The 16,063-nt window shown below is 42.2% G+C and overlaps 1 protein-coding gene across 4 annotated transcripts in view; it reads right to left on the bottom strand.

The window, feature by feature from the left end:
- The window catches only part of BDNF (brain derived neurotrophic factor), a 39,920-nt gene that overhangs the window by 2,918 nt on the left and 20,939 nt on the right, over nucleotides 1–16,063 (bottom strand). Inside the window, exon 1 of one of the 4 annotated variants that reach the window (XM_033007021.2) lies at nucleotides 15,623–15,724. The exons of the other annotated variants lie outside the window; for them this stretch is intronic. The gene's annotated coding sequence lies outside the window, so the exon portion shown is untranslated. Of the gene's footprint in view, nucleotides 1–15,622; nucleotides 15,725–16,063 lie in introns of those variants that run through there. 4 annotated transcript variants of the gene reach the window in all.

Here is a 16,063-nt window from a genome sequence, read left to right as displayed (position 1 = left end):
GAACACACTGTTTGCTCTAACCATGCAGAACATTAATTTTTTGCCGATTTTTTTCATCCTAGGATTTTTAAAACATTCTACAAGGAGTAATATCAGATTTCTTCCTCAAAGGGGAGGAAGAAAGACACTGCAGAGGTGTTTTCCAACACAAGGAAGAAGGTTATCAGTGTTCCTTTCTCAAACAAGGAGAGACAAGACATGAGGGAGAACAGGTAGTTCAACTAGAATAAAAATGCAGAGCCAGTGGAACACACAACAATAATATTCATATGGTCCCTCTTCTGAGAATTTTTTTATATAAAACTGAAAAGGAAAAAAAACCTCAAACACCCACATCACACTTTGTGACCACCACAGCAGTGAACAGAACACAGATCTTCTGGCTCCTCATCAAGTTCCTGTTGTTTTTATTAGAGTAGTGCCCAGAGGTCCCAGCCAATATCTTGACTCTGGAGAACAGAGCCTGTCTGAGCACGTAGTACCCCAAAGGCCCTTCCAGTGCAGAAAGAGAAGATGCAATACAAGAGGCACCAAGACAAGCACAAAACAAATAGAAGCTTGCACCCATCAGCTAAGTACACCAGCTGGAGGCTGAACATCTGTTTTTCAAGTTAGGTAGGTGAAAAAAGCATAGGAGGATTCCTGGACCAGGCCACATCCTTCGCTGTTGTCATTAGGCTGTTTATCTCTCATGGTAGCAATGAACTTAGAGGGATGTGAAATTGATAGAATAGTGGCTGCACAACTTTCTTCGCATGGACATTTTTCTTACAAGGAAGATAACGGAGGTGCAGAAAAACCTCATCAATTAACTTCAGTAAGCCCTCAGCATCCTCCACCAGTGGCTGGCTGGTCACCAGATCTAACAGTACTTTGGATCTCACATTAATCCTTCCTCAATCAATTTTATCTTCCATTTAGGAAGGAAATGTCTGTCAAGCTTGATCAATTTACATCCCATCCGATGACATACAACTGCTGCTACTATCTGGCACAGCAAGATATAATGTATAACTAGTCTCTGAACACCAACAACTTTCAGACAGCCATTATCCACATAACATACTGATAATACACAAAAAAATGTGTCCCCCTAAAAGCCACACCCCTCTTCCTCCCATTTATAACAGCAGAAGAGCATATCAAAGTAAGCTCTAGCAGTGCAGACACATGGAATATTGCTAGCAAACACAGATCAAACATTTATTTCTTTGTACAAGTCCCAGTCTAAGCTGAACTCTGCAAGCAGGGTGTGAAAAGATTCTTCTCTCTATCTGGACAGTGACTTGAACGATACACACAGTCCTTGCCTTAGGCAGAAAAATGATATCGAGTGATTTAATATGAGAAAGTAATATTTTAACAACTAGGAAATGTCTTCATTTTAGAGGCCATAGCAATTTCTAATAGCAGCTGCTCAAAATCTAATAGTTTAGCATGCTATAGCAGACTAAGATTTAAATCCCACTCCATGAGGAGAAACAACCTTTCAGCTATTGTTGAACTGACTCATGAATGCATGGTTCATCTCTTACTTAATGAGGCAGGACTAATATCCCAATGTAGCACCAAAAAGGTCATTGGAAACACTTCAGATGGCAGCTTCCAGTCCTTTTCCTCTGCTCCCCAACTATCAAACCCTCATTATACCGCCAAGATTAAAGATACTGACTGTCCTATTATGACAAGTGCCTTGTAAACCCCAAACACTAACAGATTACGTTCACCATTCTGATTACAAGGCAGTCACCATGCCACCCTGCAGGGAAATGGAACAAGGGTGGGAACATGGAGAAAGCTGGATTTTCCTGTTTTCCCACTATGCTACTACTGATCAAGGTACTGCCTCTTTCCATGCTGGGCACATCCGCCACTACAAGCCCTCGCATGGAGATGTGCCAGTATTTCTGTGTACACCCATGCCTGATGCTACTACTGGTAGACTGAGCAACTATTTCCCATGGAGGCTCATCAGTGCTGAGTATTTCTTCACTGGAGCAACCTGGCTAACCCTGCATGTTCTGAGCGCATCAATACAACTGAATGCCAGACAAAACAGAGCAGCCATGGCCACTTGTAGTCAGACGTGCAGCTAGAAAAATACAAAATAAAATCACTGATGATACAACCTCAATCTGGAGTCCTATCATGCATTCATCCTCTCCCTTTCCATCTGTAGGAGGTTCGGGTCTCTACTTCCGATCTTCTAGGAACAACTAAAGGCTGCAGCCCTTTTGCACTCCTCCTGTTCAGCTACGTCACTGGGCATAAAAGATCAAAAACTTCTCTAGGAGAGGGAATCTTGGTTCAATTGCTGCCCTATGGACTGCTGTATACAGCCGCTAATTCGTATAACAGATATATGCTAGCCTCCTTGAGACCTAGCCTTAAACTACTCCCTCAGGTCACACAAGACATCTCTGTCAGAAATCACATTGCGACCAGCTTCCTGAACGCCATCCATTCTCATGGCTGCAAGAACATCCTTCCTTCTCTCATGCAGCACAGCAAAGCTGAAGCAATGAAAAGAGGTCACCCACCACGGACCAGATCTCAGGAAGACGTGACCTAGTTTGTACTTCAATAAAGTCCATACAATTACAGCTAGAATAAGGGCACATAATTGTGGCAGTCGTCTCCACTAATGGGAAGGAGGCTCATTAAATGAAGGTCATGTCAATTATCTACAGCTAGTTTACATATGCAGTCAATTACCTAGCTGTACTATTTATTTCAGTATTTGTATTTAATGAGGATTCACCAGTTAATTGTTTTATTTAATTATTTTTAGTTATTTTAAGCAGAAATCTAGCAGCTTAACAGGTTGTATTTCCAGCAGAGAGACCTGAGGAACAGCTGTGAACACGTACTTGCTTTTCTGCATCCTGATATGTGCCATGAAAGTTGAAATAACTTTCAGTAGTGAATAGATTCATAATGCTTTAATCTCTAGAAAGGAGTGTGCGGTGGAAGATAAAATTAGCAGCAAGACGACATTCATTTTCTGCCTTGCTATTTTCTAAGACCTTTATACAAAAGTTCAATTTACTAAATACTACTGAATGGCACAGGCATGAGTTCCAGCTCTACACATCATTACCCGAGTGTGTGAACAGATACCAAAATGGGATGCATGTCAGCACATGATTTGCAAAGACTAAATGTACTGAGAACAAATAGTATTAACCTTTAACACATGCATAACTGGATGTCTGACACACTCTGGTTATCCCTGCGGCTATTTATGCAAACTATATAATTACTTTTTATTACTGAAAATAAAGCACTCTCCCCCCCAATACATACACATGTACACCCACATCCAATTTGTATTCTTGTAAGTTGGTACTTCACATCAGGAAGAAGAAACCCATTTTATTTTTATTCTAATGCTGGTTTTCCCTGAGGTAATAAAATATACTTAGCCATAATGCCAGAGATGGCAGAGACTAAGAACCATTTTGAAGACTAAGATAAATAGCAAGTAATTTTACAAGTAGTTTGTAAACTACAACTTTTAACATGAGAAATTTGCTTTCATCTTATGTTGCTAAATATTGCCTATGGTACAGCTTCTGACAGCAAAGAAACTTCAGCAATACATTGGCTCTGGAAAAGTATGCATCTGTTTAAAGCACTGCAAGAGGGTTTTGTGGGGTTCCAAGGTTTTATAGGACTCTCTTCCCTAGTGGATACAAAACCCACAACTTCTCCTGTCAACCACAGGTGGGAAAGAACCCAAAGAAAATAATAATGCCATTACATTGCACGCCTGATCTGTCACAGATTTATGTATCAGTTCCCTACGAACTCTTGCCATAACTTTCTGGACACAGTCATGCAAAGGGCACACTTGCTTCAAAGCTCCAAGAGCAAATTCAGCTGCTTTAATGGACACAGACAAGACAATCTCCTCATTACAAGCATGCTTCTACTTAAATTGGCCAAGTGCAAGACTACAAGGAGCTCCCGACACGATTTCTGTTGGATGGATTTCAGACCCATTCTGCCCATACCAGGAAACAGGCGGGGTGAGTTTAGGCAGTAGATGCAAGTGCAAGAGTAGCCGGCCAGACTCACAGATGGTATCACAGCTTCCAGAGAGACAATACCCATGGAAAAGAACAGATGTGCACTATTTTTATACTTTGACAATGGGAACTGATTGCTGAGCCATTGACATACATAGTGCCTTTCCAGCTGTTTGTACAGCATTCCACACACAGGACACTCAAACTGCCCAGAGGGTGAGGTGGTGATATCTCTAATGTGAACGAAGAAACTCAGCTTCAAAAAGGTACTTGTTTGCCTGCCAGTACATATATCAAACACAGTACACTTTACCACAACATTTTTTGCCAAAATTTCATGTTGAAATACTAAGGTATGAAGTTAAAGTCCTCCTGAAATAAAAGCGCTACCAGTAGGTTTATTTTTGCTCATCAGGTGTATCATGGGTAGGGTAACATGCCACACTCCTATTGCCATGTCAGAAACATTGATTAGTAGGGACTTGACTTCCAAGCCTAAAACAAACATTAGCACATTCCAATTTCAAACTTGACTTCAGGCTTAGAAAAATGCATTAACTGGCTTCAGAGTATACGTCAAGATACATTCATACTATTGCTGCATTCAGAAGTAACATTACGCAATCTCTGTAAAAGGGAAGTTGACCTATAGAATAGGCTACCTAAAACCTCCCACAGAACAAGAAAAACAACCACAAAACCATTCCATGTAATAGTTACTCTGTGCCCAGATACTATCTGGTTCCTCAATGGGAGCAGATAATTGCAGTTTGAAATAATTTGCTTCGATAGCCACTAGTGCTTTATATAATGCTAAATCAATCTGTGTGCAGAACAACGCTAGTATAGAACCTCAGACCTTTGAGGAGCATCTGTGGCTTGCCTTCCATTTCACTAAAGCTCTTTGGTATGAAATACTGTGCTGAATTGTCACAGGACTAAGCTATTCTGCCAAGTACACACATGAAGCTCCCGCTGAAGTCAAGGATAATTGGCACCCGAGAGCAGGAACAGAACAGAGCACGTTGCATGCAAACTAGCATGAGTTGGATCCCTTGTACTGTGACATGTGTCCAGCAGCCCTGGAACAACCCAGAAGCTGCTGTACCAGTTGAGCTTGGATCTTATGAGTGCCTATAAACTATTGAACAGCATGTAAAACATCCCACGCACCCATCAGTTCTGCTGCAAGTGGCAAGCTTCCTAGGACCTATAGAACATTATGCACTCAACAGGAACACAAGTGAAGCTTAGCCAGGGAAAATCAATGGTTAAAAAGCATAAGCATCAGATGGAGCAGTTACCCATGGTTTGGGTAGGCAGTGCTTTCTCTAGGGTGAGGGAGGAGAGCAAAGGCTATACCCATTTGTTGCAAGACTCTTACCTTTGCTGAGACCCTGACTGTGTGTGGCATTGCTGTAAGAGAATACCTTGCTTTTAGCCATAGTCAGTCCTTGAAATGAAGCAGATCAGTACGTTGTGATGTGCATGAACCAGAAACTGGAAATGCCTGTTGTCAGAGCCCTGACAGGTATTAAGAATATGCCTGCATTTGCCAGTGGTGTTATCAGTCATCTTTTGGCTGCCTGCCCTCACGTGTGGATTTCTCTCAACACATGCTCAGTCCAGTTGTTAGCACAGCATCTCCATGGAAATACTTTCCACAGACAGGGCAAGGCGTAAAAGCTTACGCTGAGATACCAGAGCAGCTCCTGGGAGCATTCAAGTCCAAAGTAACATGGGAACAACCAGACCAGGAGCAAAAATTTTTAAGTTTGCAAAGCCATCTCAATCTACATCAATGGAATAATGAGGAATTTGTATTGAACAAGGATATACTCATCAGGAATCTAACCCACCCCACTAGGCAGCCAGCCCTGCATGTGTCCTGCTGTGACAACGGCTTTATCTTTGGAGATAACACTGTTGGAAAATTACGTTAATATGTTAACAGAACTCAATTTGAAAACACTTTGGCAAGAAGTGCTCTTTCACCACTGATATTTTACTATGACAATGCAGCATGCCACAGATTTCAAAGCATTAGTTCTCAGCTTTCTGTTTCTACCTTCTAAATGGTTTTATGTTGAAACAAGACTTTTGCAATTGCTATGCCTGGTTCCCTATCCCTAATCTATCTTCAAAATTTGGGGGCCAACTTCAACCAGATTCAATAGAGGGATACAAATTTCACAGACAACACTATTTCCACCATCACGTGTTGTAACTGGCATGCAAGTAGCTCAGACCCACACAAACTAACTCCCCCCATCTCGATCCTTCGTCAGGCAAGCGCCAGGGTATGGGATTACCCACTGACACTTGCAACACTGCACATAGTTGCTTTCACTTTACAAGCTCCACAGTGGAAAACGGTTTGGAATTACTAGAAGGGGTGAGGAGGTGCATCTGGCAAAGACACAAGTATCTGAAAACAAGCCTCATTAATTGTACTGATCAAGGTACAAACATAAAATGGAATAAAGAAAAACAAATCCTGCAGCCTTGCAGAAAAAATTAATTTATCAAGCTCCTGCCTCCTTCCAGTGGTATCATGGTGTAATTTCTTTCACAGATCAGTATTACACTGTGATTCCTGTGAATTACATGGATATTGAGTCCTTGCCCTCCCTGATTAAAAATTAAGTTGACTTGGCTCATGAATTTTCATACTTGCCACCAGACAGAACTACAGATCGTGCCATCATGGGAAATGATGTCCACAAAAACTCTTGAGGTTCATTGAAGCTCCGGTGGACCCAATCCTGGTTGACACAGTCACTGTCTAGTGTACGAACGGAGCACTATGGATCTACATTTATACCAGCTGCAGAAGTGGCCCAGTACTTCTGTGGTCATAAAATCAGGTGGGGCCAACACCTAAACTATAGCCAATACCTGTATCAGAACAAAATGTGACAGGTTTCATCAAAACAGCTTCCTCACACTCAGGACTCCCGAGGGATACATGCATATTTGGTAAAAATTACACTTTAAAGAGGAAGCAAAATAAAAGCTTTCTAGGTGTGCAGACTAGCTCCTCCCTTCCCCCACTGATATAAGCACATAAATAGCCCAGACATGCCTATAAACAGAAGTATGCAAAATCCAGCCCAGCACCACCTAACTTTACTCTGCTCTGCACTTGGGTGTCTTGTTTCATGCACACACACCCTTGCTGAAGAAAGTGGCTTTGCTGCCAGCATACTGTTCTCACTGTAGCAGCCCTTAAGCTGCAAAGGGTAGGTTTGTATATGGGATTTCAGTCATTAAATAAACATTTCTCTAGAAAAACTTCAATACCTGTCCCTTCACACAGGCAGAGCCTACTGCCCTGCAGGGAAGCAGGGCTTCTCTTCAAATAGCAGGGGTAGGGGAAGGAAGGAGAAAGAAAGCGAGAAATACTAAATTACCAAACTATCCTGGTGAAAACAGCTAACCATCTCCTTCTCCCAAGTCTCTGCACAACACAACAGATTACCTGGAAGTCACCATCCTATTAAAAATCAAAAGCAGAGCGGCCTTATCAGAGATAATTAGTAGTTCTAGAGAGGAAAAAAAATCACTTAGAAGTTGCAAGAGCAGAGAGACCTGGTACTTACACTGCTGTGACTCTCTACTTGTAGAGCATTTCTTGGAGAATGCTCTATCAAAGTTTCCAAAGTGCTTTGCGAACATTGAACCTCAACATATTTAGGTGAGCAGGAACTGCATCAGAAATCCTATTTTCCTTCTGGATAGGCTGAAACCCACAAAGATATTTAAACAATTTAGCCCAAACTACACATCAAGTAGCTGCATGAACCAGAGCAGAACAGGGGAGCGCCTGCTCCCAATCCCTCCCTTTAGCCACTACAGAAACCTGCCTTAACCATGTGTACCATTCACATATTCCGCAAATCCCTCTATGGTAACTTCCATGTCTAACCCAGAAAGAGGCAGGGCAGCTGATTTAAACCTTAGGGGTATTATTTTGAATACATATGCTAGCTCACTTCCATCTGTGTTGTTAATTAGTTCCTGACTGTAGGTTAAATGTAGGGCATGTTGTCACGAGCCTAAGGTGGGGTGGCAAGACCTCCTGCTATTGCCATATGGCTTTTTGTTTCTTCCTTCATTCTTCAGCTTTTAGCCTCATGCTTCTAATTTGTGGGTTCAACCATTATATAACAAAGAGCAACAAGAAAAGCAAAACTAGTATTAAAATAGAAACATTCTTCACCATTAAAACCTCCAAGAGGTTTGACTTGAAATGCAACACAACTTCCTGTCTCATCCAGAGGCTGCTTTTACCCGCAGCAAATTTGCTATGAAATTCAGGAAAGACCTATTCCAATCAACAACTACTACTGCACTAGTAGGTATTTACCAGCTCTATAAACACAAACCAGGCAGCTTGCCATAGACCAAAGGTTAGCCTTAATTTGTATAAAATGGAGAAGGGAAAGGCTATGCCTACTCATCATATAGATGCTCAGCATCTACAGGGGACGAAGCAAGTGTAGCCGCACCATCCCCATCAAAATAGTAAAAGGAAAAAAGATGACTGAGTTCCTGTCATCTTTTTTCCTCAATGCATCTCCACAGATGCATCTTTTCGTTAAAATACAAATGGCTCAGGACTGTCCTTGACAAAACTACAGGTCATGTGTTGATGTATGCCTGAACATGACTGATTACAAGATATGCAGAGTATCGGCAGTTCCCCTGCACTCATTTTTCTAGTGACTACAACTTGAATACTAACAGGTCTGGTGGTGCTTTTCAACTGGAGACTTGCTCCAAAATGTTTAATTTAGAGTAGACATTTAAGTTACTGTGTTTTCTAGCTCTCATTGCATACCTGCCCTTCCATTAGCTAAAGGAAGGGGAAATGATTTCTAGTATTTCCAAACATAAGATGCTACAATTTTTGTAACAGTTACAGAAATTGAGGCAAGGAAGAAAAAAAAAAAATACAACAGTATATTTTGAACAAGATATATTGAACAAAACCAGTTAAGAACTGGGTGATATGACTTCATGCTTGAGGCTTATGGAATTCAAGATGTTACACAGAGGTTCATCAGATTCAGAGGTAGACTTCTTTGGAGGCTTAGAACTGCAAGTAGTTTCTTCTTAAATCTTATTTTTGCTTTTTTTAATGGAGGCATGTGGAATTGACTCACTTATCCTTTTGCAACATCATTAACATTCCCGCAACTTTTGCTGTTACAATGGCAGAAAAGTTTTGCACAGGGGCAGCAGAAATTAATCATTAGTGCAAAATTGAGAGGAAAGAACTTAAACATGAATCTTCCAAGGAAAGCAGCTTTACTCTTTTAAATTCAGGCACCAATCATTAGCTTTTGGGAAAAACTCATTTTCAGACATTCTTTTGCAAGTTGTTACACAAAATGTGTATTTCTGTGAGATGTAAAGAAGCACCTGCTTGTTCTCTCTTTGCACCATTTAATTGGCAGCAACTTGCCAACACCATACCAGTAAGTACCCTGCTGTTGGAATGAGACATGAAACATCCTTCTTTGCCTCCCCTAAAATACAAACAATCCTTCTTCACCAGTCTGCAGGATATTAGCTGCCAACAAAAAAAAATAAATCATGACATTGACATAAACTCCAGTGTTTATATCTGGAGGAGCAAAAATGGAGAACTTCAGATGTGTTTATTTCTAGTTTTGGTTCAACCCATTATAAAGATAAAGGGCAGTCACAATGTTCAGCAGCAAATTTGTACTTCAGCACAGTTTCCTGGCACGGGTTCTGGTTAAAGTTACCCTTGCCAGCTTGAACTTGTTAGTAGCTTTGCTTCCCCCCTTGGATTCACACTGGCTTTCAGTACAAATTCTATCAAATAGCATTTCTCTCTTGGCATTTACAGCTCAGTCAAACTGGATTATCAACTCAAAAGGAATGTAAATAGCAAGTGAAGATCCAAGTCTTAATGCAGGCAGCCAGCAGGCACAATTATCTAGAAATACTGCAAAACAAGTCCTGTCGCTCATCCCAACAGTGTCCATACACTTGTGTGGTACAGTGACAGCTATGACTAAGGAGAGGTTGGTTTACTTACTAATCCAGCTCTTGAATAAAGTTTAGATTTCATTCCTTCTCATCTCAGTGTATCAAGTACTGAACACTCACAGAGAACATCATGGCCAGTGTAAAGAAGGGTAAACTAAACCATATGGATGCTAAATGTTGCACCAAGCTTCGAAAGTAAATGGCATAACGGACTAAGGAATCCACAGATCATAACCTTTAACTCCTTGATCTAGACAAAACTACATTTCTCCAGGAGCTGTTGCGTTTAAAGAAAGCAGTGTTTTGATCACATTAGATACGGCACTACATGCACTAGAATTGGCACAAGATTAGTCTTAACTCTTTTATAAAATATGTACTACAGGAGTTTGAGAAGAGGGGAAAAAAAAAAAAAAAGGACTTCATCCTGTTATTGTTACAGCCTTATCTGCAGCAACACGCTCCAAAGTATTTTGCATGCTGAGTTAATAAAGAGCATATAACAGCATGTTTCTCAAGACTTCACCTAGTTCAATCTTTTTCCAGATTCCTCCTGCTATGCTACATGTATGCGAAGGACTACAAGCCTACCTGTAGCCCAGTGCATGTACTGGAAAGGCTGAGGTTGGACGTGGAACTCTTGGTGAGCCAAAGGTAGCTTTCAAGCACTAGGTTGGTACAACAGCTCTCATACACTCTGAGATGGTATATATACTTGGCAGTTGCCTCCTGACTTGAATGGGAAATATCCCTATATCACAGCTCCTCAGTTTCCCATATGAAAACTGTTGCCTCAAAATGTATATATTAAACACTTATCCTGATATACTTACATTGATAGATTTCAAGTATCTTAAGAAATTATCAAAACCATCACCTAGAAAGATATGCAGTACATGCAATCAACTAGCAGCTTGTATTTTCAAGGCTCTGTGAGACAGAAGTTACCAACTCCCATTGACGTTTAATTGTGTTGGGTTTCTTATTCCACTGGGCATTTAATAGCCATAAACTAGCAGTTATTATGAAAGCCCCTGAAACATACTGTGTCAGTAGAAGTCAAACAGAAATAATTGCACATGAGATTACAAGTTCAATGGGTAAAAAAGGCACATTGTCTCTATAAGCAGTTCCACACAAATTAAATAGGGAACTGTGCTTATTCTTCTGTCCCAAATGCTGAGGAAGAACCTGCTATAACCAAAGACTGATGTACAAAAAAATCGGAAGCTGTGATCTCAAAACAAAACAGGAAACAATATCATAAGAACCAAGGGGCAGACATAAAAAGTATATTCCATGTTGCTAGAACTGAAGTAGCAACAAATACCTACATGCCCAGTTTAATTTTGATAATTTTGAAACTGGGAAAATCTTGGATCTTGTGAGTCTAAGCTAAAGGCTAATGAGTCAATACTTTCAAAAAATCAGATTTTTTTTTTCTATTTCACTAAATACCTACTGAAGAGCACCCCTACCAAGTAAACTTCAAAGATGAGATGGGAACAAACCTCCTCCCCCCCAACCCAACTCAAATCCTTAAGGGACTAATTCTACATTGCAGGTTTTTGGTGCAAGCTTTGGACACACTATCAAGTCTCATCAACAGGTGTAACAAGCCAGTATAAATTTGACTTGGAAATACTTCTTTAGGTATAGTCTAAAACTCAGTCAGCAAAGGATTTAATGAAAGTGATGCTTCTTGTTTACCTATTTAAGCCACACAAGGAAGACTGTACAAAGATTAGTTACCTGCATTGCTAGAGCAGGATTTGCAGGTACCACCTCAGTTACAGGGTTAAAAACCCGCCAGCATTCATACAAAAAATGTAACTGCTGCCAAGTAAGAACGATCTGCATTAGCAGCCTCACTCATTTGAATTGAGTGGCCTCACTTGCAAGAGCCAGCCATAGCAGCATGTTTGGTCCATGCATCTCTAGGTGGCGGTAGCTGCTCAGATTTTGAGATACCAAGAGATGCTATCTCAAATTTAGCAACCAGTATTCCTCCCATCCTCCTAGAATTGCCTTTCCTAATTTGAAATGTGACCCCCTCCCCCATTTCTTCATAATTTATAGTAGTCTGAAGCTGAGTCACAAGGATTTCTGCATTTTCCTAACCAAGTACACAAGAAAAAAAACGAACTGCCAAAGTATTGAGGTAATTTATAGCGTAAAGCCTCAAGAGCTTCTAGTCGATCAAAGGACTCAGAGAAACAAACATAAGAACAATCATGCCTTCTGTTCTGTACAAATGCCATGGCCAGAAATAACTGTCCTAATTAACTGGTTTCAAAAAAATGACTTCTCTGAAAGATACAATATTCTTACGGAGGAAAGTATACAACTGCTACAGCTTTATGGCAGCTGTCACCGGGGCATGAAAATTCACTAAATGAAGTTTCCTTCTGCTTCCTCCGGTTGTCCATGGTACTCGCCTTCAGACAGCTGTATCCATTTGTGATGCCTAAATTATGCTGTAATGGGATGTTCTGCTACCACTAGTATCAGTGTTACTAAAGGATTACAATCACATCAAATCAGCACCATCCCAGCCAACCCCTCTGTTCACCATTTATAAAGGGTAGAAATTGTGCCTGCAATGAGGTTGGCTTTTTTTGCTAAGACCATTGCCTATTCAGTCAAATCCAAAGTGTCCTCAGTATTTCAGACTGTTCCATGTCATTACTGTTTCGTGTAGCAGTTGAACTCCACCACTCTATAGTTGCCTGGTCAGTAGGTCCTTAATGTTGAAAAGGAGGAAAACATGACCCTGACTCTACAGATCACCTGCTCTCTATGCACATGACTGCTTGTACTGTTCTGCATGGACAATGCCTGCAAACAGTATTCCTTGTTGGACTTCTCAGAGCCTAGAGTTGTAAGCAACATGGCCAAATTAAGATTGTATCAGAGGACAGAGGCCATAGTATAATGGTTACCCTATTAACTCACATGCATATTTCCAAAATTAAAGCATTTAGTTCTTCTGTTGTTGTATATTCTAGTGTTTCCAAATCAAGTAACATAAGGATTTATGTTGATAACATGTCAGTTTAAGGCACCATGGCTGAGCTGCCTGTATACACTGCACAGCAAAATCTGTTCTTGTTTGTATTACAAGAGCGCCAAGGAGTCCTTGTCAGGTACCAGGAATAGAAGACAGGCGAGATGATCTCTGCCCCAAAGAACTTAAAGATAAGAGTGAATAATGGGTACAGATAAGGAAGAAAACTAAGATTTGTGAGCTGACAGTGGGCACAGCCTACCAGCTCCATCCCAGCTCGCACATCAGGAAGTTTGCTCAGTACACACCTGTGCTGCTTCCTAACCGTGTACCACAGGGAACAAAAGCATTGTTATGCACAGCACCTTCTTAGCTGGAGCTAAAGACAGCAGGTTATTGAGTATTTTGGCAATACACAAAAATAGCCTAGCTTCAGTGCTTTTAAAAGCTTCCTTTTAAAGGGTGTTCACAGCTAAGCATTACCAAGAATGCCAGTGTATGAACTGATCTAAGAAATGATTGAGAGTTTCCTAATTAAGCAGCGTTTTAGCTATTTAGGAGGAACCAAGTGCTCACGACATATGCTTGAAAACAGGTCAAGACAAGTTCGCAATTAACCTATTAAAAGCATATATCCTCTTCTAGTGGAGCCTCCACCAATTCACACAATAACGAACGTGAGATTTCTAGTGTAGGCACAGGGCACGTTCTTAGAAAAACATTTCAGCCTTTTATACAAACCAGGAAGACAGATATGTTTTGTTTTGTTTTTTGTTGTTGTTGTTTTTGTTTGTTTGTTTGGGTTGTTTTGTTTTTTTTTTGTTTTTTTTTTTTTTGGTAGGACCACACTCGAGAAACAATTCACTCAGAGTGAATCTTCATGCAGGTTTACCCACAGAAGGGCTGAGAGGGTCTCCTACCTGCAAGTTTCTTGTGACCTGCTTTTATACCTGCACCCCAGCAGAGAACTATTCTCTGACCTAAACATGCAGCTTCTTGGTTTTTCCTCACTGTAACTTCAGAGTAGCAGAAAGTGCTACAGGTACTGCAAGGACTTTTAACTGCAGCGACTTTCATTTCAGCCCTGCCAGTATACGCAAAGCTTTTAAGCAAAAGCACAGATCCTTATTTTCCACTATATTCTTGCACATTTTAATGAGTCTAAAATCCTTTGCATCTGTGCACTATGTTTCATAGTATTCCAGCATATTGTAGTACTCCCATAGCACTACACTACAACATAACGCTGTGTTTAAAAGCACGCTGCTTGAAATTAAACTTTTTTCAGTTTAGCCTTTCTCCCTCCAAGATAAAAGTCCTTTCCCGTTTTCCTCCACTGTCACATCTGAATTATTCAGATAAAGTGTTCTTGATCCCGCTGACCCGGTTTACCCTGATTTCACAGCCATAGAATGACAGCATCTACCCTGCAGCTCCAGAAAACAGAGAGCACTGGCGACATGAACAGAAGGCACACTACTTACAAATGGGTTTTCCCAGCCGAGGTTCAATGAAGCTGAACATTAAGTGGTAGTACTACAGCAGAAAATTGTTGCAAGTTACTGAGCCCTGTAGAAAGGCTCCTGTATCTAGTCGTGTTAAACAAATAGCTGAAAGATCTACCAGTCCTTCAAGGTATTTTAGAGTTGAAATGTTGCTTTGCCCAGAGACTCAGGTGAGGGACTGCTTGGAGCAGGCAGGAGAAGGTTGCGGTTTGCCTTCTCCCCTTCCCTCGCTCCGGGTTTGTTTACACAGCCAGTGCCCTGCCGCTCTGCATGCAGGGAGCCAGAGCATCCCCCTGACAGCAGCTTACTCCTCTCACATGCCAAACCACGGCATTCACAGCCCCGATCCAGTCAAGAACGTCCCCTCTGCTTACGTTCTTCCACACCTTGAGTGACTTGGGGGCATCGCTGGCACCAGGTTTTCACCCAAGCGCTCGCCTGCAGATCTGCTCTGCAGGCGGAGCCATCGACTGGCACTAAGGCGCTACCTGACACAAACAAGCAGGACAATGTGACCTCCTTCTCGCTTGGGACAGCCGACCCCACGCAGACAGAGCCAACGCTTTGCTTCTGCTACCCAACGGCCACTTGAACTCGGCGACACAGAAGCTGCTCCTGTCCACGGGCAGGCGGCTCAGTGCCTGGCCCATTGCTCGCCTCTAAAGGCAACCAAGGAAATTCATTTTAGGTACTTATCACACCATGAATTAAAGATTACAGAAATACTCGCTGAAGAAAAATGTATCACCAGGATAGATTCTTTGCATTCATTAGAACTGTGTTACTAGAAACATAAATAAGTAATGACTATTGATCTCACAATAGTCATAACCTCAGAACAGCAAACTACAATAAACTGAGAGGAAAAGTACATATTTTAACCGTAATGTACAAACCAAGATACCAATAGCACCTCTTAAAAATAAACAAGCAAAGCAAGCGTGGCCCACAGTTGTAACACCTCATGCTTTTAATCCTATAAAAGAAAAATAAAAATCAATGGCACAGCACAAGGCTTCCAAAGTAGTAATTAAACCTTTGCCAAACAAATTTACCGTCTAACGCAAATTCCTTTCTGGCTGGAGGATCAGCGTTTTCTGCACCAACCCGGGCTCGGACCCGGCGGGTAGGACCGAGCCGCCCCCGCCGCGCACGGCGGCCGAGGGGGAGGACAAAGCCCCCCATGGCACCGGAATCGCGGGGAGGGTTGCCCGGCGCGCTTCACATTCCAGCGACGGCTGAGCCTCAACGAGTGCATCGCTCCCTCCCCTGACGGCACCTCGCCCGCCGGCGCCGGGCTCCCTCCCCACCCACCGCGGCCCGGCTCCCCTCCTGCGCCCGCTCACCCGTCCCACGGCGGGGTCCCGCCGCAGCCCCCCGGGGCTCGGCCGCTGAGGGGGGAATTAGGCGGGGGGGGAGGGGGGGGGAACCGGGGCCGCCGCCCCGCCGCACGCCCGCCGCCAGGGGGCGCCGCCCGCCGCCCAACGGCCGCCCGC

Source organism: Tyto alba, unplaced genomic scaffold (genome assembly GCF_018691265.1).
Source record: "Tyto alba isolate M040663 unplaced genomic scaffold, T.alba_DEE_v4.0 Super-Scaffold_8, whole genome shotgun sequence".
Taxonomy (NCBI): Eukaryota; Metazoa; Chordata; class Aves; order Strigiformes; family Tytonidae; genus Tyto; species Tyto alba.
Note: the sequence above shows the minus strand (reverse complement) of the source record. Positions and strands in the feature narration are given on the sequence as shown.